The sequence below is a fragment of the Dermacentor silvarum genome, chromosome 7 (assembly GCF_013339745.2).
Source record: "Dermacentor silvarum isolate Dsil-2018 chromosome 7, BIME_Dsil_1.4, whole genome shotgun sequence".
NCBI lineage: Eukaryota > Metazoa > Arthropoda > Arachnida > Ixodida > Ixodidae > Dermacentor > Dermacentor silvarum.
In genome coordinates this window covers 74,752,546-74,778,112 of record NC_051160.1, presented here as the reverse complement: position 1 = coordinate 74,778,112, position 25,567 = coordinate 74,752,546, and the positions used below count along the sequence as shown (strand labels likewise).

The following is a 25,567-nucleotide window of genomic DNA, read 5'->3' as shown; positions in this document are numbered from 1 at the left end:
GCAATTTTCTTTTGATTTGTTCTACGCCGTCAGGACAAAATGACAACAAGCAATGTCACGCATCCATCACTTACAGCACTTTTTTCTGAAACTGATACACAAAAATATATTTCGCAATACCAATATTAGGAATGATAAAAAAATTAAACCATGTGCAAGCAGTAGGTGCTGTGGCGAGCACTTCTCAAATTTTCAAGGTGAATAGAAAAAAGACATGCAGCTGAAGGAAAACTAAAACGTGGTCGCCTTAACAAGGCCCTTCTGAGCAAAATTACATATAAGGAAAACGTTTGTTCTTCAACGATTTCGAAATGAAAATTGTGCTGTATTTTCAGAAGTAGATTGGGAGCTGATAGGTTAAATAGCAGACATACATGAGGAGTAAGACTGAATTCTGCGTCCAGCAAACAAACTCATCCCATTGTTGCACTTACGTGCTGCTTTATTATTTTGATCCATACTCTTAAGCTACTAACAGCACGTTTGTGGACTGCTGTTTAGTAGCCACAACATAATAATTGTTTCCCCCACTTAAATTTGTTTGCAAACCGAATCCCGCAGCCCAACAAACCGACGTTGTACATGTTAGAACTTGGGCGCACACCCAGAAATTCGAAATAACACACTTAACAATCTTCTATCGTGCAAGCCAGCGCCACGGGTGTCCCTTTATTCAGCGGTTTTTCCAGCACTTCTAGATTTTGTGCAGTACCCCTACTTGGTGTTTTATTTTACCACTATAGCATCAGTCTCCTAAACAGTTTGTTCGATAGTTGCTTTCAAACCCAGATTACTTAGCGTCGCTGCCCGATGCTGAACTTATTAGAACATCTTGTAAAGCCACTGCTAAACGCGCTTGCTAAACCCGTCTAACACACTTACAAGGTTCAAACCAATAAGCCTGCACTTTTGAGCTTGGCAAATGTGTCGCGTTGCAAAGCGAAATTTTATAAAAAAAGTGGGAATGTGCGTCGTTCTAGCCGACAATGAAGAATAAGGTTTCACGCTTAAGAAATAGGCTTATGAAATCGTGCTGCAGTGTTTTCGAAATCAAACATGCGGAACTCCCATTCTGCATGCGCCGTGTGCTATAGTCAAGCCACAGTGCACTACGTTGCCCTCTAAATGACCTTACCCGTGATTATTTATCAAGTAATTCAGTGTCTTACTTTTAGTGCTGGCAGGGTCCTACCTCAGAAGGCCTTAAATCTTGCCAATGTTGAAAAGAGGATACAGCGCTTTTCCGAGCCCACTCTATTTCGATACGCTGCTAAACAGAGTTCATGAAGGATGTGCTTGGCGTGTAATAAGCGTTTACTGACTGCAATCTAACATTGAGGACGGATGGCCTTCTAGACCACATCCTCTTCCAGGATCTCAGTGGCTTCAGAGCCCTCAAATACTTGCGGTAGTTATTGATTCACCATTCCTCTAATATGAGGGCGTTCTGGCGAGCTAGTTGGTTCATAGCTATTAGACGTCTCTAAAACTGCGCGAAAAAACGAGGAAACACGAAACAAACACGCTGTGCTCGTGGTGTCGTGTGTATTTCTTTCGTGTGTCCTCGTTTTATTCGCGCAGTTTTAAAAAACTTCTGTTATGAGCCCTAGGAAACGCTAACGAAGCAATGCCTATATAACCGGCGAGTTCTTAAACTCTTTCTTGCGAAGTTTTAAACGAAGCGCCGGAAATAAGAGTACAAGTCGATGAAACTGCGAAGTTCTTTCATTGTATTGGGCTTAGGAAACGCAGAGACGGCCCGTAATTTCTCGGGATCTGGAAGAATGCCATCCTTAGACACAACGTGGCCGAGGATCGTCAACTTGCCTGCGGCAAACCGACATTTCTTCAGATTAAGCTGCAGACCGGCGTTGGTCAAGGAACTGAGTACGTGCTGAAGGCGGCGCAGGTGTGTTGCAAAATCAGGGGCGAACACTACGATGTCGTCAAGGTAACATAGGCAGATCTTCCATTTAAGGCCGGGCAAAACGTTATCCATCATCCTTTCGAATGAGCAGGAGCGTTGCAAAGTCCGAAAGGCATGACGGTGAACTCATGTAGGCCATCTGCCGTAACGAAGGCAGTTTTGGGGCGATCGGCCTCCGCCATCGGGACCTGCCAGCAGCCTGACTGCAAGTCCAATGAGGAGAAGACCTCGGCGCCTTGCAAGCAGTCCAGAGCATCATCAATGCGTGGCAGTGGGTAAAGATCTTTCAGCGTGATCTTGTTTAAGCGCCAAAAATCTACACAGGAGCGAATGGAGCCGTCTTTCTTTGTGACAAGTACCAATGGAGGAGTCCACGGGCTCTGTGAAGGTTGAATTACACCTCGACGGAGCATGTCGTCGACCTGGTCTGCAATGACGCCGCGTTCCGTCGCGGATACACGATCCGGACGTTGGCGCAGCGGTGAGTGGGAATCGGTGTCGATGTGGCGCTCGACTGTTAATGTGCGGCCTAATAATTCCTAAGCGAAGTCGAAAGAAGTTTAATAACTTTTAATCACAACCAGATTTCTCTCCTTCATTAGAAATTGGGCGTGTGCAGAATGTGCCATCCACTGAAAGTAATAATGACGTAAGAGAATGTTTTTGAGGCTTGTCAGAGGAGTAATTATGATTACAGGTGTATGCACATGCAAAGTGCGATGCCTATTTCGTACCTCTTCTCTCATAGTTGCGCATACCCATTCTTGAGGACTCATTTAGAATTTGCACGAACGCGGTTTCACATGCGAAATGATTCTATAAAAGAGAATAGAGTAAATCCAGAGATCAGGTAAATAATAGCTCCACTGCAATAAGTCGTTGGGGTACTTCATGGGAAATTGTGAGCCAATAAAGCATTTTCAGCTAAGGTGGAGTCTTTTTTTTTCAGGTAATATGTGGTAGTCGCCCACATTATCGTCCGTTCTTACATTCTAACGACTTGCTACGAGCACACCTTGCATGTAGACATTGCTGTCAAGTGGGCGCTGTCACTACATAAAAATGTAATTAGAAGTCTAATGGTTGGTTTCGAACCGACTTCTCCCAGCACAGAAGGCCGATTATCTAACCACTAGGCCACAGAACCCTGCCTCAGAAAGCGGCAGAAGACCACAATACGAATGGATCCGACCAAGCCATCACTTTGAGACGCTTAAGACATTAGCCATGTCGCATAGCAATAAATAAATTCTAAAAAGGGAACATAAGCCAGCTAGACGTTTATTAAAAGCCACGTGTCAGTATCGTTGCATCACGATGCTGGAATTGCTCATTGTTTATGGTGTATCACTGCTTAGCACAGCAGATTGCGAAGCCAAAGGGCCGTAAACCTAGGCTGTGTTCAAATGGAGGCGTAAGGCAAAAACGCTTACGCACACTCTGCTCCAAGTGCACAATAAAGCACATGTGGAGGTCAAAATAGTGTGAAACGTACCACTATGGCTTCTATAGTAGCTTACTGTGCATGGTACTGTACTGCGCAATAAGGTCTGGCAGAAGTAACTCCACCTAGAGGCCATGCGGCCTTCAAAGACACACACATGCATTCACGCGCCGCTCAGAAAATGGGGCCCGTAAAGATAAAAGTGCACCGGCAGTGCTGCTCGGTATCTACAGCAGGATGATGGCAAGTGACTGGCATTCGCTGACCGGCCTGAACCGTGCTGTACACATACGAAAGGGAAAGTATCAATGAGCCTAAGTAGACCGTAAAAGAAAACAAGAAACAACGATGTGCAATATAACTGATATACTTTACGCCTATGGGCTCTCTGTGGATAAGTACTCCAGTTCAGACTAGCGTGATGCCTGCGCGCTAGGCTAAATGTGGTTACGTTCGCCATCGCCCATATAAATACAACTTGCCCCACTATGTACAAAAGAGCCAGTGTAACTCGTCATGAAATAGTTGAATCATACTCGATCTCCTCCAAGGCACTCATAAGAGCATGCCATAGCTTCTTACCCTCACAGCCTGGTTGGTAGCTGCCACCATTCGGGTAGAAGTCAACATGACCTATCGGCCCTTGATTCCAAGCTTCAGACCAAATAAATTCCCTGCGTTGGTGTGGATGATGTCCACAAAAGTTGCATCATCCTTCGACAGGGCCGCCCTCGAATTGTCAAACAAAGGTCCAGCCGGGTCAAGACCTAGAAAAAAAGTAGTCTTATTTGTCATCCACGATAGTGCTGAAGAGATGTATAATTTTAAAGTCCTAGAGTGTGAACAATATAATCAACCAAAAGGCAACTAACTAGTCGTTGCGGGACGCTACACATTCTGTGCCCTAACAGGCAGCGCATAAGAGATCATGAGCATGGAACGCGGTTAAGAAAGTTTTACTTAAGTAATTGCAAAGTAGTAGGCACAGTGTAGGCACTGGAGAAAACATTATTATTCAGAGGCATTCTGTTTTTGCCTAGCTTTAGTCAGAAATATTCATTCACCGAACTCTTGTGGTCTGAAAATAATAAATGTTTATAAAAGAAGAAAAACCTCTACCGTAAAATCAGTACTTGACAACTTTGAATTTATTATACTAATATGGCAGCTGGCCCCGTTGCCTTCGCGTACTGTTGAAGTTTATTAAAATCCGAAAAAAGGCTGTATTTAAAAACAGTACCTCATGGCCGTAGAAATATAATGGTAAATCACTTTAAACATTTCTCTCTCCTGTACTGCAAGCATCTCTTTACTAACGTTCAATGAGGCACTTTCTTAATGTCAGTGTTCTAAACAAAAAAGTGAGCAAGGGAAATCATTCGTGTAAAGCGGCCCGGAACATGACTGACCAAACTGATTCCTGATTGGCTACAACACAAAGCTTGCCTTACAAGTTTGTTGACTCGATTGTAGTAGCCGCAGCGCTAATTTACAGCCATATTCCTGGTTATTTCCTGGTTTTGTGAGGTACGTCTATCAGCCACCTTCTTTCAGTAGTGGCAATTTACACATTAACCATTGCCAACAACTCCTGAGAACCGGATCTACTTATGGGGCAGACTGCCTCATCAAGAATATTGGAAAGATAACATTTGTGTCAATTACAGCATTAGATTATGTGTAACTATTGTACTGTATAATTCACGCCTACTTTCATTTCTGCTTCGAGACGCACAAGCAGGTTCCTGACAAGCTGGGACTTGTGCAAGGAAAAGCTCACCAAGCTTTTGAGAAAACCTGTCGGTCATCAGATGGCTGCCCCATGATTTGCATGCGCTGCTCCGAAATGGGTAATTTGTACCGAAAGTGCATTCAGATTGTGCGGGCCATGTGCAAGATAGTTCATAACACATCCGAAGCCGACAAGGTTCTGAAGGGCATTAGCCAAAATGCGTTGAAGCTCCTGGTTTTCCATAAATGCACTAAGATTGTTGCTATCAAGAAAAAATGTCGGTGCTTCTAGCAAACGAAAAGCTATCGCATTCAAAATCTTAGCCGCTTAGCTTCGATGCGCGGCCGCGCCGTGTGCGCTGGCGCTCGGCGGAGCGTGGACACGCGGCGCCGTCTTCCTACTAAGAGTGGACGACCCTGCACCTCACTCGATGACCTCGAAAACTTGCTGTCAAAATGCTGTAGTCAGTAACCGCGACGGCAGCAGCGTGCGAATTGACCTTTGTCCCGCCGCTCGCATCAACGCGAACGCGAGCGTAAACGTGGCGGAAATTCGTTCCGCTCGACCGGAAGCTGCACTAAACATGTAAACATCCGGTCGTAAAATTGAACATGGCACAAAAAGTGTAGGGTGGTTCTTGATCGACGCGATCAAGAACCACCCTTGCTCTACGACAATAGTAGTACTAAAACGTACTGTCAGCAATACTCCTACAGTATTCAACGTCGTGCGATCGGAGGTGTGGCAACGTAACCTTGGCGTGACCGTACTTCTCGCGCTTTCGCAAAGCCGCGCAAACCCGAACCCACCAGCGCCATACAGGAAACAAGTAGGTAGAAGTATAAAAACCATTGCTTTTTCAACTTCCATGGCAGAAAAAAAGTAGGACAGATTCCTCGTTGGCGCTCCGTAATTCGCCTCGAACGGGCGCGGAGGAGAATTATGGAGCGGGGCGCTTTTTTCGTTGCGGGGTGCTTTTGTTGTGGCTTTTTTTTTTACCAGTACTGCTGCAAGAGGGCACATGTAATCGGTAAACGGAGTACACCTGAGAGGGCCTCCTGAGTACGCATGAGATTACAATAAAGCAGGCAGCGCTGGATCTCCAGGGCACCCACGGGGCTGCGGGGGGATCATAGCTGGAAGCGGGGTGGTCCGTGTGTTGGGGCCGCCGAGGCAGGAGCGTAGGTTGCGCGTAGGACGCGTAGGCCTCGGCCAGCCCCAATACAAGGACCAGCCCGGGTTTTGGCTTTGGCTTTCCCGTTGCCCCTTGGTTGTACTGGAGGGGGGGGGGGCGAAATGGGGCGATAATGAGCGCGACCACGCCCACAAACGTACGCAGACTAGATGGATGTGGGCGGAAGCGGCAATGGCGGCCGCGGCCGTGGCGATAACCAGACAAATGTGAACAATTTGGACATGCGCGCAAAAGATTTTCCGGCCGCTTTGGCATTTCCGCCCGCTTGCCGCTTTCTAAGCGTTAATGTAGCCGAAGACGGCGGGCTTCCTTCCTGCTTTCCACCTTTGCGTGTGTGTGATTCAGCCGCGATCTCCGGCTCACCCTCGGACGATTTTACTCGCACATAGATCATATGGTGCGCGGCGATGATTTTATCACCCGTGGGCTTGATACGGAACGTCACGGCGACGGCTACGGTGACGCCGACGGCAGAAAATGCCTGGAGTGCCCACATAATTGCTATCGCAACAAAACGACAACACCTGCTGGTTTCGTGTGGAACATCACCACGTGAACACAGTCACTAAGAACACACTCACTCAAGAAGGACGCGTATCCTCATCATCATCATTAGCTCATATTTTAGTCTACTGCAGGACGAAGGCCTCTCGCTGCGATCTCCATATATCCCTGTCTGGTGCTAGCTGATTCCAACTTGCGCCTGCAAATTTCTTAACATCATCACCCCACCTTGTGTTCTGCAGTCCTCGACTGTACTTCCCTTCTCATGGTATCCATTCTGTAACTTTAAGTGTCCGCCGATTATCCATCCTACGCAACACATGGCCTGCCCCGCTCTACCACTAATAGATGGCATGCTCATCTGCGTCCATGGCAGGAAATACTTCCTGTTCATTGGCCTCAGATTAGGTTACTGGTAAATCTTTGTCCACCAAGTTGACTGCGAGAAGGCCACGCTTGTTACACTTGATGGTCTTTACCAGTCTAAAGTCATTGTGTTTCACCTCTCTAATGCACCGGCGGCCACACTTGAACCCATGATGAACTCCCTTCGCCGTGGATATAATGGCACCTTTTCTTGCAATACCTTCATGATGTCATCGTTTTTTGCCGACACTATCAAACCATCTCTAGCGCCTCTTGACCATCCTCGACCATAAATGTACCTACGGCCTCCACTTAAAACCATCAAAATGCCACTTTAGCCGACGCGAGATAGCCGTACTCAGCCACATCGTGAACGCTACTACGTTACGAGCTCATGCCAGTGAAATTACCCTCTCGAAAGTTTCTTGTATATTGCTCACTGAAAGGTGATCGCAGCTTTCTCAGCCTATGTTCATTCCACGACCGCTAAATCCCAATTTTTGCCGACGCGGTTCGTCCTCTTACCGACCTTTAGAAGAAGTGTGCCGTTTTTTTTGTCCTGAAAAAAGCCGCAGTTTCACCCAGAAGGCGAAGCATCAATTGCGACAGCAAATTAGTAGCGAGTTATACGGAGTAAGGATAGTAGTTTTATATGCTGTATTAACTTAGACACATTCGCTTACTAAATGAATTAACAAGGACGGTGTCAGCGCGCACACGCAAACATAAATAGATCACACTCGATGACCACACACAACTGCTGTCAAAACGCTGGCGTGAGTAAGCGCGCCAGCAGCAGCGAGCGAAGGTTCATGCAGTCTATCGCTTCAACGGAAACTGAGTGGCGAAAGCACAGCGCATACAAAGGTAGGAGCCGTGGTGCAGAACGCTTTCAACATACGGTGCGCATGACCGCCGCAGCCGGGCAAAGTACACGTACGCAGCTAATTGCTCGCCATAGCAGAAGCCGCACTCCCTCCCTCCAACGCTGCATTCCTGCTTTCCTCCTTTCGCGTGGGTGATTGAGTAACCAGTTCCCCTTGCGCCCGGTCGCAAGATACGCATTTGATGCCGCAGCTAAACGTTGCCTCCCTTCCCTCCCTTCCGTCCCCCCACGGCCTTTCGTGCGGCGGAAGAGGTTGCGTTTGCTCTCTGTGGTGGCTTCGCTCCCCGCGAACGCGCGCGTCCCTCGCGCGCTTTCACTCTCACATACAGCATACGGCGTGCGACGACGATTTTATGGCCGTTGAGCTTAATGCGGAACCTCACGGCTACGGCGACGGGGACGGTGACGGCATAAATGGGTTTTGAGTCTCCATATAATTGCTATCGCAATAAAAGTAACGGTCTTGTTAGGTATAATCAATGTACTTGTATGTAGAAATTATTATTGCATTTTGACCGCCCTGAATCAACATAATTTTCCACGGGCGCCAGTGGCCATGGCGTCAGTGCTGTCCGTGCAGAACATACTTTGTCAAGCCTGCGTCACAGCATGCGCCAGCCGACTGCGTTTTTCATCGGAGCGCAACTACTCGATCACCAAGCGCTATTGCCTTCCATTGTTTCGGCGGCAACGAATTATTGAGCGTTTCTGTTCGTCCGCTTGCTTTTAGTGGACACCAACCCGGTGCTCTATGCTGACTCGCTTTGCGGAAGTCTTTTATGGGTCAGAATTTCTAACTAGGCATTGCGCTTGCAGCACTGTGTGTTTTGTGTTGTCAACAAGTCCAGGCGAATGAATCACGACTACTACGGTTTACTAGCGTCATCAGTAGATGTTGCCCTCCGCATGGGCAACACCATGCAAGACTACATCACGAAAGAAACAACTCACGTTAACTGAGACAAGTTCCTTACTTTTGGGAGCGAAATCAGTTGCCCGAGAAAGCATACGTATAAAGCGAGGTTAACCAAGGAAGAAGACGCACATGCTTGCTGCGGTAAAGCTAGGAAAATTATCTAACTTGTTTTATTGGAATGTGAAGATCTCTACCCAGCTGTTCATTTATGCACCTCAGGCATCCATGAAGCCGTTTGGTTCCGGAATAGGGGGGGGGGGGGGAGTAAACATCACCCCAATAAAGATTAGTAAGAGGCGATTAGAAGTTTAGCAGCAGAAGGTAGGGAAACCACAAACAACGAAGGCTTACAAAAAATGACCAACCCTTCCCCTACCGGAAAATGGGGTAAGCGAAGGTTGTCGTGTGTTTCTTCGGTGTTCCTGGGAATGAACTGCACTAACGAGCAGCACGTTGTTCTCGAACCACAACCAGTCACACGCACTGGAACTGGCTCTAAAGTTCCGGTTCAGAAACTGGCATTGAAACCTGGCCATCGCACTGGAGAAGCTGACGCTAGCGTTGCCGAGGCGTGCAGCACTGTTGTCGGGTTCCTGGAGGGCAAGACGACGCTGACGTTTGGCCTCAACATTGCGCTTCCGCAACTCGGGGTCCACGGCTCGTCTTTGACATTTCGCCTGGGCTTCGGAAGCCCTCCCGATAGAATCAGCAGGTCCCCGACGAGCCCTTTGCCGAGTGAGTTCATGGCACCGTTGCTCAAACGCAGCCTGCTCCTCGGTGGAACGCACCTTCCGAGGCCTTCCCAACCTAAAGTCCCTAGATTTCCTGCTCTTTTTATTGAGATAGCAATTATATGGACACTTCAACCGGATTTCTGCCGTCGGCGTCGCCGTCGTCGTCGCCGTCGCCGTGAGGTTCCCTATAGATAATATCTTCGCCGCGCGCCGTATGCCCGAGCGGAAGCGTGCGGGGACGCGCGCTATCACGGAGAGTGAACGCACTCAAACTCCCACGCGCAAGCAAGGAAGCCGGAAGCCAGCGCCGGAAGGAGGGGGGGGGCACTTCTCCTCTGCCAACAACCGCGCTCGTCTCGCCTGCACGGTCTCTTATCTCCCCACGGCTCTGACCTTTCTGCGCCGTGCATTCGCCGCTCAGTTTCCGTTGAAGCGATAGACCGCACGTACCTTCGCCGCTGCGGCGTATATACGCTTGCTGCCAGCGTTTTGACAGTCGTTGTCTGCAGTCATTCAGTGTGATCTATTCACGTTTGTTTGTGCGCGCTCACACCACGCTTGTTCATTCAGTTAGTAATAGTCGGGCCACATTTCAAAAAATAAGAACCAGAGCTTGGTGGTGCAACCCACCACCCCGTTGCAAAGGGGACGCTCATCGCATCCATCCATTCATCCATTCTCAGCGGAGTACCTTAGCGGGCGCACCAGGCGGCGGGCGCGGTGCGCTTCGTGGCTTTGGGCAGAAATATGATGCTAGTGTTTCAACGTGCGAGCGCATAATACTAACTGGGCTTTGCACTGACGCGGTCCACGGGGGCCATTCTGTAAATGTTCACCAAGCGGCCATGTCCATTTCGGCTGCTGCTGAAGTGCTGATTGGCTGATCTTCGGGTACTAGCGAGACAACAGAAGCCCACAGACAGTTTCCTTCTCGATGGTTCAGCTCCAGCATTGGCTGGAGCTGAACCATCGAGAAGGAAACTGTCTGTGGGCTTCTGTTGTCTCGCTAGTACCCGAAGATCAGCCAATCAGCACTTCAGCAGCAGCCGAAATGGACATGGCCGCTTGGTGAACATTTACAGAATGGCCCCCGTGGACCGCGTCAGTGCAAGGCTGGAGCTGAATCACCGAGAAGGAAACTGACTGATTGGCTGGAGCTGAACCATCGAGAAGGAAACTGTATTTGGGCTCCTGTTTTCTCGCTGGTACCCGAAGCTCAGCCAATCAGCACTTCAGCAGCAGCCAAAAATAGTCCACCAGAGGTATACACTAACCAAATACCGCCAGCAGTCACCACGGACAAGGCCATCTTTACCAAGGCGCCCATTGCTCAAGCAGAACAGCGTCGTGTCCGGTTGGATCTGCGATGTGAAGCCCGACAAAGCATGCAGATGTACACCGGGTCCACGAAGCATTCTACGCAGGTGCGATCGCGTCCTCAGAGGCGCGGGCGTTATAGTACGCGCGTGTTTTCACTCGTGAGAAGTGCGCTACGTGGTTCTAGATTAAGACCTACTCAAACAGATATCGCTGATTTTCCTCTTATTGACGTGATCCTGAAGCACGGAATTTATAGGAAGTTAGTCACAGATAGACGGCGGTCATTTTTATCCAAAGTCGTCGTCAAGATTCTGCGGTCATGCTCTGCCCAGTACAAGGTCGCCACTTCTTGCTTCCTGCAGACAAATGCGCTCACCAAGCGATTGAACCCACACTGAATAACATGCCTCTAATGAATACGTGTCCGCGGACAACCGTGAATTGGACGCTGCCTTGCGCCATGTTACCTTGGCCTATATTTCGTCCACTCGGAATACTACACGCTACTCAGCGTTTTTTTTTTTTGCCCGTACTGTTATTACACCACTGCCTTCCTAGTACACAATAATCTGGACTCCGTCTCCGCGTATTGAACTCCTGTCCCCCGTCTGCGGTCCCTACCGCATTTAGTGACGGCGACATAAGTGACGCAAAAGTCAGTAGTACTGTGCCGCACTACTGACTACTGCGTTGCACCATGTTACTTCCATATTACCTAAGCTGGCTTCAAACCGGCCTAACAACCCTGCTACCTAATCCGTATTTGATGGACGACAACTGCATCTATACGGGCATCGGGTCAGTGCTCCCGTCCCCGGAGAGGAATGTGAACAATAAGAAACCGAGAAAGACATTTTGGTGTTCTCCGAAAATGAAGAAGTGGATGAAGATCGTACAGCGTAAAACACACTTTTGGTTGATTTCTGCCTCATTGTCCACTTGAAACTTGTCAATAGCTGAAATTAGACATTTTCTTGGAATGACATACCTGCGAAAAGGACGCACCTGGTTATTCTAGTCACCTGCTGGTGAATACGCTTGTATACAGGAGGAGGCGCCCACAGCTGATACTGCTACTTTCTAAACAAGAATTTTCTGGATACGCGCAGGGATCCACGTCTTTGTGGATCTGATCACCGGCCATCGACCCCTTACCACCCGCAAACAAACGGGCTCACTGAGCGCACGAATCGTACACTGACCAACATGCTTGCCATGCATGTCTCCACAGATCAAAAAAACTGGGATTCTCTCTTACCATTTGGTAGGTACGCTTACAATACCAGCAAGCATGAAAACGCCGGCTATGCGCCTTTCTTCTCTATGCTCGCAACCCCCAAAGCTTTATCGATACCATCCTTTCCTGGTCCCGACATGATGGCTACTCATTAGGCCAGACTTTATGTCGTGCCGAAGAAGCGCGTCGACTGGCCCGCCTCAGGACTCTCTCCTCTCAAGATCGTGCCAAGGCTTGTTACGACGCTCGAATTATGCCTGTCACATATGCTCCTGGGGACTTTGTTTGGCTTTGGACGCCTGCGCGGAAAAAGGGGCTGTGCACGAAGTTTCTGTCGCGATACACTGGCCCATACGTCATAATCAAACGAGTAAGTGACGTGACCTACGTCATCGTAAGAGTGACTTCGCACAACCGGCGGTCACATAACACACAGGTCGTGCACGTCGCCCAGCTCAAACTATACCACCGTCGGGCTAACTCGCTCGGAGAACTTCGTCTGCCCCCGGAGAAATTGTCACGCTGCTGTGTAACTCGCTCGCAGAACTTCGTCGGCCCCCGGAGAAATTGTCACGCTGCAGTGTAACTCGCTCGGAGAGCTCCGTCTGCCCCCGGAGAAATTGTCACGCTGGAAGGCGCAGCCGAAGAAGAGAAAGTAGAAGTGTGCGCGAGGAGCTCGCCGCTTCCTGTTGGGCTTGGATGACCGTGCTGTCCCTTGAGTTACGCTAAGCACCCATCATTCTTGTAAATAAATCCATCCCCTCCGGTACAATATGCAAACGTCATGAACATCATGCCTAATATTATGTGTGGATCTGAACAGCTTGTGCAAAGTTGCAAGTGTGGATACGGGACGAAAGAGTGCATTGGTTACCGCATCCTGCTTCGAAGAGACGTATACAGCTGGTATATGGGTTTGAATAACAGTGGAAGTTGTGGGCCAATTTTTTTAAGCAGTCCTTATTTGGCCTCACTGCGCGTTTATTGCGAACATTCATAGGTCTGAAGGTTATCATTGGTCTGCAGGATATCTGCATAGTGACTACAATGGGCAACAATTTATTCTTGGGTTGCATAAAATCGACCTGATAGGTCCTTACTGCCATGTGGTTCCAAAGATGTTATGGTATAAACCGGTTTTGGAGTTCTTCAATTGCATGCGTTGGGAGAATACAAGAGCAATCGGGAGAAACTTATGTTTGCGTGATGGTGAGTGTATAAATATTGTGACGAGCTGGCCTGATGGCACCAATACGTCTGCGGCCTAACAGAAGGTATGGACAGGCAGGGGGACATAACGAAGTTGTGAGTTGTTTTCCACTTTCGCATCGGGATACATATATTAGTATGGTCGCAACAGAATATCGAACTCCTGTCCCAGGGCAAGATGCAGTTGAGTGTTAAACGCGATAACCGCTGATGAGCGACCTCACCCAACATTCTCGACTGGTAAATTATTCTGGTTTTTGTGAGTCACATAGGGAGATCAAATGATGGCGTCAAGGCAGTGGTTGCGGAGGGCATATCAGCCAAAATTATGGCGTACGAAGAACACGCATTGCGCTAGCAGTTTTTGAGAAGGTTGCGGTGTGAGACAAAGGTACATTTTGTTGTTCCAGCAAATGAAATGAAAACAGTGGAAATCGCTTATAGTCTAATAATATTTATGGCGAGAAATCTGACACGCTTCTGCTTCCATTAAAGAATCCGCAATTCCTCAGCGTTGCGCAACGCAGCATCCATCCATAGCGATGATAAATTTCACTGAGATATTATCATAAGATTTTGGTATCTTGCATATGCAGGGTATCCCAACTATCATGCACCAAGATTTAAATATATGCAAATGCCACGTAGCTGCACGAACCCGAGGTAATGATTTTTGCCGTCGGTTAGAGATACTCAGATTAGCATCTTGCATTCCACCTACTAGCATAATTAGTATTATTAGGTAATCAACTTCTCACGTATTATAATTAGAGGAAAAGTGTCAAGGAGAAAATTGTAGAGAAACACGAAAAACTCCCGATACAGCTTTCTGTTGCTCAATACGTGCAACATAAAAATGTTTTTCCGAGCGTCAAAGAAGCCCGCGAATACACGCTAAGTGCCTCGAGCGGCCAGTAGCGCGGCAATTTTGTGTGTATTGAGCTCTACGTGGCAAGACAACACGTGCCGTTCGACCGTGCTGTCCGACCCCAGTACCGCGGTGTCTCCAACACGGCGACAGCTCCTTCTACATGACTGTTGGCTGATTACCTTTGACTAATTCATATATAGCTGCCTGTCTTCAAGTATGTATTTTGGGCAACTGTCTCGTGTTTGTGTTGTTTCCATGTGTTCAGTCTGTCTAATATAAGCCTGACGTGTGTTTGTACTTCTGCGTACCACCTCTGTCTCTTTCTGGAGTGATCCTGAGCCCGATACCACCACAAGAACTTAACACGCGTTATATAAGATAATATTGAAGCACATACATTGTTCAGCATTTTGCTGCAACCATTTTTAAGCGGCGTTAGCTGGGAAAATGCCTACGTCCAAAATACGAATTCCACGCACTAGGGTTCAACGAGGAGCCTAAAAATCCATCATCAGCGGGATTTTTTTACGGCCAAAATCTTTATTAAATATGGATTAGAAAACAGGAACCCACATTATCTGACTCTAATGAAATGTTAAGGGAAATAATTGCGCAGCGTTTCCTTTCGGTAGCTGAACATGATTTTAGCAAAAGTCTTTGTCTATGACAGCGCAAGCTAGAATAGATTGGATGGGAAACGACGTCATTACGGTAGAATTTTATCCAGCAGTGAAGACAGGTAGATGGGGGTGACTATTGAGGAGTGTTGCCACACAAGTTCACATACATGCTCCAGCTAAATTGGTAGGAAAACAGGCCCGCACTTCATTCCAAGTGAAAGTCAACTGTGATGCTTCAATGGCAGCGCAAATGTTCTTTGCTCAAAGCAACTGCTACATCCTTCTAGTTTGCCATTCTAGTGCGCCATTTGCCTGAATTTTCGTGCCTCATTACATAATCTTTCTATGATACTACTGCTGAACGCTCAAGATTGACAACGTCCTAACGCCACAGCGTTAGGTGCTCGGTATCGCAGGAAACCCGGTGTCGGCGGCGGCAGCGGCGCCTCCGGTCAAAAAGATAACCTCGAACTAAGCATTCCGATCCACGCCGGCCCTCCTTGTGTTGCAGATCGAGGCGTTACTTAACTCACTGAATTTATCAAAGCAAAAAACACCACAAAATTGGTGAACTACGGCTTACACACAACCTACAGACACCATAGCATCGGATTGTAATTTGAATATGCGAGAAGACATAATTCTGTTACGCGGAAACTCAAACGCCATGCACTTCTAACGCGATAGGGTTTTCCAGCAGCCGTTTGAAGTCTTTCGTAGTAGGAGCGGCGCGGCACGCTGGGTTCCTTGAGACACCGTATGACAAAAAAAAAGAAGAACAGGAAGCTCGCCTTCGTGCATAGCATTCGCCGCCAGCGTTTCCAGGAAAAAAAAGTGCAGTCGCATAAGCTGCAGTTGCCGAGAAGTGTAAGAAGCAGTCAGGCATCTTTGAATACTGTCGCGTTCCACTCTTAAGCGTCCTACAAATTCCTTTAGGGGTGTTCCACATCATACGTGGTGTTTATTTATGCACATTATTGTTATCTATGAATATTTACCTGTTATGCGTCCAAGTTTATTTTTTGTGGCGTTATAGAAATGGCGACCGCAAAAGCCTGCAGCTTGTGCGCCCAAGCTGAATCCTATCACGTGTATATCGCGTGCTTCCAACTTCCCATTAGATGTCAGAACCATGTCTTGAAGTACCTTTGAAAGCAAGACACCGGGCATAGGACTGTTGGCTGCTGCTGCGGGATAATCAGGCATGCGAGCTCCCTTTAACCACGTAACCATTAGGATGTTGCAGCCAACCTAAGAAAGGACAAGATTAATATTTACGTCAACAAAAATGTAAAGCACTAACACTTGCACTACATGATTTAAAGGGCAATATTAAAATTCTGAAAAATATACAAACGCCTGAAATTTGAGTGACATTGCAATGCGCATGATAAAGCAGAGTCAATATACAGACAGAAACATGGGCAGCTACTTCATTCTCTTCTAACTGTTAGCCTTTTATTCCGGCAATTTTCTTGCCTCCATCACACTTTATACGGTTATTAATAAGTGAAAGTTATACTTTTTGGAAAATATGAGGTATACAGCTGGTATATTGTTCCAAAGATGTTATGATATAAACCGGTTTTGGAGTGCTTCAATTGCATGCGTTGCGACAATACAAGATCAATCGGGACAAACTTTTGTTTGCGTGATGGTGAGTGTATGTGGCGAAAGAACTTATTTTGTAAATAAATACTGATAGAAATATGTTTATGTTGCCCTACGGAGAAGTGTATTATGGACAAGCTCACATGGCAGCTGGACAGACAGTGGAAAAGTAGTCGTACGAAACATATTTGCAATGTTTTTGTTCAAAAGCGGGTGCTCTAGCCAAACAAAAGCGCATGGGATTGGGGCGATTTGTCTATGCAAGTGGCACTGATTACGGAAAACTTTAGGGACAAGGAGACGCTGCACGTAGATAACATGCATTCACCATTCAAGAAACAGAAGCCGAGTTAACACAACTTTCAACAACCGAAGAGTGTTACGAGCACCATGTCATATATATATATATATATATATATATATATATATATATATATATGAACGAGAAGACGGGGAACCGAGGGGCCCGACGTTTTCATTAATCAATGTTATGAGCCATGTACCTATACTGTGAATTAAATAGAAGTGGCATAGCAGACGAGACAGAGGACGAGGTTATCTCGACCCGCTATCTCTGTTGTAGTTGTGCCACTCACTGTCACTTGTAAATATTGCATATAAACCTTAGTAACGTCTGCTGTCGGGCTAGTTGGTACATGACTAGCAATAGTTTTAGGCGCAAATTAAAATAAAAAATAATACGCGGACCGCGCAATAAAAGACACGAACTGGCCCATACTCGCTGCTGACTTTTATTTTCTCAGATGCTTCAGTTGTTGGTATTTATACTTTTTTTAACATCTCCCATAAAATCTTTAGCGGAGCGTGCGGGGTATATCCGAAGGACACCACGTAACTTCGCAGCGGACATCTTGTGGGCCATACGACCATGTCGACTCAGAGGACCGCTGACTCAGCCTCAGCTACCGTGACATCGGTAGTCCTGGCCCAACTCCGAGACCGTGGTACCTGCTTCGGCAAGGACACCATGGACGTCCAAGACTGGTTACCGGAATACGAGCGGTTCGTGTTCTGCTTTAATTACACGAGGTGGAACTGACTTGTTGGGACACCTGCAAGCACAAACTACCGGATCTGTTCGGGAAACTAGTCGCGCACCAGTGAGCGGCCAAGATGGGACTTTTGTGCCGGGCCGACACGTCAACTCAACCATATGTCGTGTAAATTCAGGACTTGTTAGCTCTGTGTCGGCGGGTTGACGACAAAGTGCCTGAACCTGAGAAAGTCCGCCACATACTTTAGGGCATCGCCGATGACGCCTTTATTTTACTGATATATAAGGACTGCTCTACCGTCGACAACATCATAGGGAGTGCAGACGCTTTGAGTAAGTGAAGAGCCGTGGTGTCACGCAACAATTCGCGCGGTTCCCTAACACCGCCGTTACCTCAACGTGTGAGGACTTCCAGCCGCCTGTTACCGAAAGCCTGCTGCGTCTTGTGCGCCGTGAGATTGAGGCCAAGTCTCCATCCGGTATTCAGACCCGTGCTTACGACGAGTCCCGCCCGACAGTGTCGTTGATCTGGGCCGTAAGTCGCCCTGCGGTAAGCAATTTCCTTCGACCTCACCGCCAACAATCGTAATTTTAACCGGGATACATAGCGCTAAAACGACACAAGGACGAAGAAGAACACGGGACGAAGAACTCGTCCTTGTGTAGTTTTAGCGCTATGTATCCCAGTTAAAATTACAATGACCTACCAACACGCCCAAACTTCTTCCCTGCCAACAATTGGCCTATTCCGGATACCGTGATCCAAACCAGTGGCACACGCGCGATGACAGGCCAATAGGTTTCCCCTGCAATGGGATAGGCCGTATTTCCCGCCATTGTTGCTATCGCCGGTCGCCATCACCTCCTGCCGCATACAGTTACCGACCAGAAGACAGTCGGTCGTTTTCGTTTCGTGCGCGCGATGACTTCCCGCACCCTGATTTTCCTGCACCTACTCCGCGCTACGATCGCTCGCCGTGCCCAGAGAACCGGCGTTTGCGCTCTCCGCTGCCCCGTCTCTCGCCGTCACCATTCCCTCGTCGTCCATCTTCGGAAAACTGACCAGTGCAGTTCTCAGAGGTGATGCTGCATTGGCCAATAAACCGAGAAATCCTCTGTTGTCCCTGGCTACCAGACAAAACCTTTTGCACATAGAAGTGGATGGCGTGCCTATCTCGGCGCTCATAGACACTGGGGCGCAACTATCTGTTATGAGCGCTCGCTTTCTTGTCGTCTCCGCAAGGTTCTTACGCCCGCCACGTCACCTGTCGTTCACGTTGACGACGGCAGTACACCTTGCGTCGTGGGCATTTGCATTGCGCATGCGAGCTTCGCTGGCCACCAGACCTCAGTTCTATTCACCGTTCTACACCAGGGTCCCCATGACATGACCCTTAGGCCATGACTTCCTCAGCACCCATTCTGTCCTCATTGACTGCTCATCTGGCCTTCTAGAGTTGTAACTCACTTCTGTACCCCACTTAAACATCGTGTCGCCACCGCGTTTATGTGTCTTTCAGTTAGTTCATCTGCGACCAACTACCGTGACGTATGTCATGTTGACCTCAGAGCCCCCTGTTTGTGACGGTGACTATGAGATCTCCCCTTCTCTAGACACTCTTTTGGCGCAATGTGTTGCGCTCCCTCGCTCTACTGTGACTGTTGCGGAGAACCGGGGGTGTACACCGATTCTTAACTTTGGACGCACCCCACAATTTCTTCCTGAAGACATCACGTTGGCCCGCATGTCATCTTTAGGCGCAGACTGCTCTCTGGCCCTGACTATCGGTGCTCCACAGGCGTTACCTGGAAGCCCGGCCACAAGTACTACGCTTGACGACCTTCTCGACGGTATGATTGCCCCTGATCTCTCGCCTTTTCATTCCCAAGATCTTCGCAGCTCGTTAGCATCTTACGGCGATGTTTTTTTTTTCTTCGCCACATCTTGGCCAGACATCACTGGTAACCCATCGCATCGATACTGGGGATGCTAGCCCCGTCCATAGGTGCCCTTACTGAGTGTCTGCGTCCGAGCGCCGTGTCATTAAAACCGAAGTTCACTAAATGCTGACTAAGTACATCATTGAACCATCTGCTAGTCCTTGGGCGTCCCCTGTGGTGCTTGTCAGAATAAAATAAACCACCTGGCGGTTCTGTATCGACTATCGGCCTCTGAACAAGGTAAAAGGGCGTCTACCTTTGCCGCGAATAGACGATGCGCTCCACTATCTTCAGGGCTCAAGGTACCTTTCTTCCATAAATCTTCGGTTCGGCTATTGGCAAATTGCTGTTGATGAGCAGGATCGCGCAAAGACCACATCCATTACGTCCGCTGAGCTCTACCAGCTCAAGGTCGTGCCCTTTTGGTAGTGTATTGCCCCAGCAACATTTGAAAGAATGATGGACTCCCTCCTTCGCGAGTTCAAGTGGTCAACTTGTTTATGTTACATTGATGACGTTGTCGTCGTTCCCTGTAATCTCTAATGACTATCCTATATCTTGAAGCTGTTTCGCAGCGCCCGGCTTCAACTAAACTCTTCCAAATGCAGCTTCAGACGCCGAGAGATCACCGCACTTGGGCATCATTTTGATGTGGCCGGAATCCGTCCTGACCCTGCCAAAGTTTGATCTGTTACCATTTGCGACCATAAGAAGCCAACAAACACAGACACTGCTTCTCTGTTTGCTGGCTTCTTATGATATACATACACCCATACACGAGAGAGAAGGGAAACCTGGGGTTTCATTTCTTGTTAATCACTGGCCGTATAACAGCGGCAAACAATGATCTCAAGGAATACATCCAGGCAGTTAGCTGTGGTTGCAACTGAAATGTGGAAGCTAATTTACAGAAAAGCGAAAAGAAAGTGGACGAAAAGCTAACTTGTCGTGAGTGGGAGCCGAACCATGAGGTATTTGTGGGTTCGGCTGTGTGTTCGGTTGTGGGCCAGCATTTTACAAATCCATCCAAAGGGAGACATTAAAAAATTTAAGATTTATAGGCCCATGCGCTTGCGTTCAGTATTGTGTAAAATATTCACCAAGATAGTTTTCAATAGAATCAGGGCAACATTGGACATTATTTAAGCAAGGGAACAAGCTGGCTTCGGTTAGGTATGTTTTACAGCGAATCCCACCCGTGTCGTCGATCAGGTAACTTAGAAAACTGCGGAGTAGAATAAACCTCTCTATTTGGCTTTCATTGATTACGAAAAAGCATTTTATTCAGTGGAAACACCAGGATTCATAGAGGGATTGCGTAATCAAGGAGAACAGGTGGCATACGAGAATATCTTGGTAAATATATGCAAAAATTCCACAGCTACTTTGGTGCTCCACAAGAAGATTAGGAAATTACCTATCAAGAAAGAAGTCAGGCAAGGAGACACAATCTCTCCAATGCTATTCACTACATGCTTAGAAGGATTATTCAAGCTTTTCGAATGGGACGGCGTAGGAGTGAGGCTAAACGGTAAATATCTCAGCAACCTTCCGTTTGCAGATGACATTGTCCTGTTCAGCAACGTTGTGAAGGTTTTACAAAAAAGCGATTGAGGAACCTAACCAAGAAAGTGTACGAGTGGGGTTGAAGATTATTGCAAAAGACAAAGTAGCCTGCCAAGGGCACAATAATTCATGATCGCTATTTAGCATCTAAAGTCTGTACAGGAGTACGTTTTCCTAGGTCAATTACTCACAGGGAACCCTGATCATTAGAAGGAAATTTTACAGAAGAATAAAATTGGGTTGGAGTGCACACTGCAGGCATTACTAAATCCTGACTAGATTGAAAAGAAAAGTGTACAATCAAGGCATTCTACCGGTGCTTACATATGGGGCAGAAACTTGGAGGTTAACGAAGAAGCTCGTGAACAAGTTAAGGACCGCACAAAGAGCCATGGAACAAAAAATGTTAGACCTAACGTTAAGAGACAGGAAGAGAGCGGTGTGGATCAGAGAGCAAACGGGGATACCCGATATTATAATTGACGTTAAGAGAAAAAAATGAAGCTGGGTAGGCCATGTAATGCGTAGGGAAGATAGCCGGTAGACCATTACAGTAACAGAATGGGTGCAAAGGGAAGCGAGCGCTGTTGAGGACTGCAGAAAATTAGGTGAGGTGATGAAGTTAGGAAATATGCAGGCGCCCGTTGGAATCAGCTAGCGCAAGGTAAGGGTAATAGGTGACCTGTAAGATAGCTAGGGATTGTGGGATGCGCCGTCTGCTAGCTGCTTCCGGTTCGAGTCAGCGCAGCCGCCGCCACCGCTTCGCCGTTGAATTCCATTGATGCGCTTGCAGTCCGTTCTTCGTTCTGGGGTTTTACGTGCCAAAACCAGTTCTTATTATGAGGCACGCCGTAGTGGAGGGCTCCGGATTAATTTTGACCACCTGGGGTTCTTTAACATGCACTACAACGCAAGCAGACGGGCGTTTTCGCATTTCGCATCCATCGAAATGCGGCCCCCGCGGCCGGGATTCGATCCCGCGAGCTCGTGCTCAGCAGCTGAATGCCTTAGCTGACTGATCCACTTGCGCTTGCAGTCCGGCTTTGTCCCACTCGAAGATTACCCGGTTGCAGGTGCCTAGCAAACCCATCGTCGGCTGTTGAGCCGTTGGCTGCTCAAATTCAAGCGTTAAAGGTGAACGCATGTAACTACCGCCTGGCAGCAACCCTTGCTGAGTAAGCTGTGCACAAGCATCAGAGGAATGGCTGCCACTTCCAAAGCTGTAACAAGGCAGAGACCATCCGTGAACAAAAAGAAAATGAACGTACAGTGCCACTTATCAGGCGGCGATTAGCTGTGTAAGGGCCGACACGGAATGATTTCCCAAGATATTTATTTAACATTGACTCAGACATCCAGAACTCTGTCGGTACTCGCATGCAAATATAGAGATATTATGAAACGAGGTTTTACGGCGCGAATTGAAGCGGGACACAGCAAGATACGGACATAATACTCGTAACCAACTAGTCCACCTTAGTTCCTTTAACACTGATAGAGATGATGCCCAGCCATAATATGACGGCGATACGGCCATTGTTGCCAAAAAAAAGCGAGAACGTCTAACTACGTACCACTTCAAATGAACTTAGAGTTTCGACCAAGAAATGCCTTTGACAGCGCGTAAAGTTATCATTTTCAGTGCTGACTGCGTCGTTACACCGACGATATCGGTTTCTAGCTACGACCAAGGAACAGCATGCACCGCTATAGCCATCGCCTCAGCACCCGATTTTCTAAGTAATGCTTCTATACGGTTGATAAATTATCGGATAACGATAACTTTTTCACCTGTCTGACTGACTCGTAGGCAGAGCAGTCAGTGACGGTGCGTCCAAGCAACGGCAAATGTCGTAGAGCTAAACCTGGCAGAAACAAAAAAGGCCGCCGAAACGAAAACCCGAGTTACTTTATGAATAAAAGCGTATCCTTGCCTTCCTTGGCTCGTCATCGTCGCGCCCAGAGTGAACTGAAACCTAGAAATCAGCTGTATGAATGATACGATAATGCTGGTCGAGAAAGCGGAGGGAAAGCTTCGCACGACTGACAGTTGAAACCGCGTAGAAAAACACGTGCGCCGGGTATGCCGCCGATGCCGCCGCGTCGTCCATTGAACCGGAAGCTGCTAGCAGACGGCGCGCCCCAATTCCCTGCGATTGCTCGTTTTACGGATCACCTATTGGAGATCGCAGGGCGAGGCCAATATAGGCTGATGATGATGACGCAGTCGTCGTGCGGTGATCTACGTGACACTCGGTGAGGAAGGCTTCGACGATTTCGGACAGAAACACACGCCCTCTGTCACTGAGAAGTTCACGTAGCACTCCATGTCAAAACACGAAATTGCATAGAGCGAAGAAAGCAATCTCAGGTGCTGCAGCGGCAGGAAGGGATTGCTGTCTCACCATAGCGAGTGAGGTGGTCGATGCCAAAGATTATCCATCGGTTCCCAGAGGTGGTTCCCATCGACCTTTACGGGAGCGAGCCGTAAAGGTCGATGCAGACGTGGTCGAAAGGACGCTCTTGGCAAGGTAGAGGTTGGAGTGCGCCGGTCGAACGCTGAGGAGGCGCCTTGCGTCGCTGGCAAGCGGTGCAACCATGAATGTACTTGCTGACAAAGGTGTATATTCCAAGCCAGTAAAAGCGGTGGCGCAGCCTCGTATATGTCTTCAGTGTGCCTGCATGGACACTCTGTGGGTCAGCGTGAAAGTCATCATAGGTGTTGTAAAGCATGAGACATGGTACGACCAGGAGCCACTTTTGATCGTCCGACATATAATTACGGTGACAGAGCAGATTTTCGCGCACGGAAAAATAAGAGGCTTGACGGCGGCGCACGCGGGAAGTCTAGGCGGCAGATGAGGTGGACAGGATGGTAATGATGCTTACAATCCATGAATCATTGCGCTGCTCCGACCGACGAATACCGACGAACCGTCAAGTCAGGGCCGGGACAGGGCATCCGCGTCAGTGTGCTTCCGGCCAGATCTGCATGCCACTTGGTTGTCATACTCTTGCAGGCGAAGTGCCCAGCGGACAAGGCGGCCAAAGGGATCCAGAGGAAAGAGTGTGGCTTCGGAGTTCCAGGACGAGGTGGTAGGGACCCTAGCACCTCCACCAAATGCTACGGGCTTTATTAGCGCTTAGCGTTAGCCGCTCACGCAGTCACGTTACGTCAGCACAGTCAAGTCGGGTCGAGCGCAGAGCAGCAGAGCAGCAGAGCAAGAGCAGCCGAGCAGAGCCAGCCAAACGCAAGCACGAGCTGCAGCGCCGAGACGTCCGTCCGCTTCCTCTTCAGTGGCAAGCGGCAGTAGCGATGCTGCAGCTTATCTTCATTTCAATATATGTACTTTTTTTTCTTTTTCCAGCGCGAAATTGAAGACCAGCTCAAGTGCGTCACGTTTAAACACATGATACCAGCCGCGTTTATTTGTTTTTGAGCAATTGCAAGTGCATTGTTTGTATTACATGATGAACTTTTATGACACAATGATTGACGACTCCTATTTCTTCGAAGATGAAATATTAGTCGTTGAAACCATTCCTGAGACGTTGCAACTGGGGTCCGAGACGTGTTGCTCGACCATATGAGATTTTCTTTTTATATCATGGCTCTCTGCTACTCTGCTCAACGTGATTTCTCAAAATATTTCTGTTGAAATATGTTTCCTTTGCCTGACAGGCTCTCAACGTTTGCCTCAGTAGGGAAACATGGTAAAGCCAAAACAAGAAATAATAGTATATACTCTTAGCGTCTAACGCGTTAAAAGCTGCTGAGGAAACACTTGACACTTGGCGTGGAATAACGCCATTCTTGTTTCCACTCAATTGCACAGTGATTTTTACGTATTTTGAGAATGCATACTACCATGAGAAATGTTGATTCGATGATGCAATATTGTATTAACAGCCTCTGTCTCACAAATTTATTGCAATGGTTGGATATGTTATATGTCCTAATGTAGCACGTGTAAAGCAGTGCGTGCTTTTTTACTGTTACCCCTAATCTTTTAAAGAAATGCGTTCACCGCATGGTGGTTTCCTCCTCCATTCTGCAACCTGTTCAAGCAGAGGTGCTGTTAGAATTACGTCCATTAACTACACTACAGGACATAACTCTATAATAATATCTTTCAACACTATGGTAAACTTCCACCCACTAATTCGTGACGTGTGAATGACCCTGGTCGGTTACGGCGCAGGGTTCTGAAATTCTTTCGGCGACACGAATTCCAGTGGTGAACAAGACGAGCGCAATTACGGTTAACTCGATGTACTTACGAGCAGGATGGCTCTGAGAAACCACGGGGTGCGCATGACGACGCGATTAGCGCCAATTAGTGCACGAAGCTGACCTCAAGAAGAGTGAATATTGGTGCTTCACGTACATCTCGTGCGGTCGTCCTGATAGCAAAAGCTAAGAGGTCGTGACTGCCACTGACTGATGTACGCGGGCCAGGCGTGTCAACCGCC

General features: G+C 47.9%; 1 pseudogene; it reads right to left on the bottom strand.

The window, feature by feature from the left end:
- Window positions 1–3,885: 3,885 nt before the first annotated feature.
- Window positions 3,886–25,567, bottom strand: part of LOC119458982 (lipoprotein lipase-like) — a 54,691-nt pseudogene continuing 33,009 nt past the window's right edge.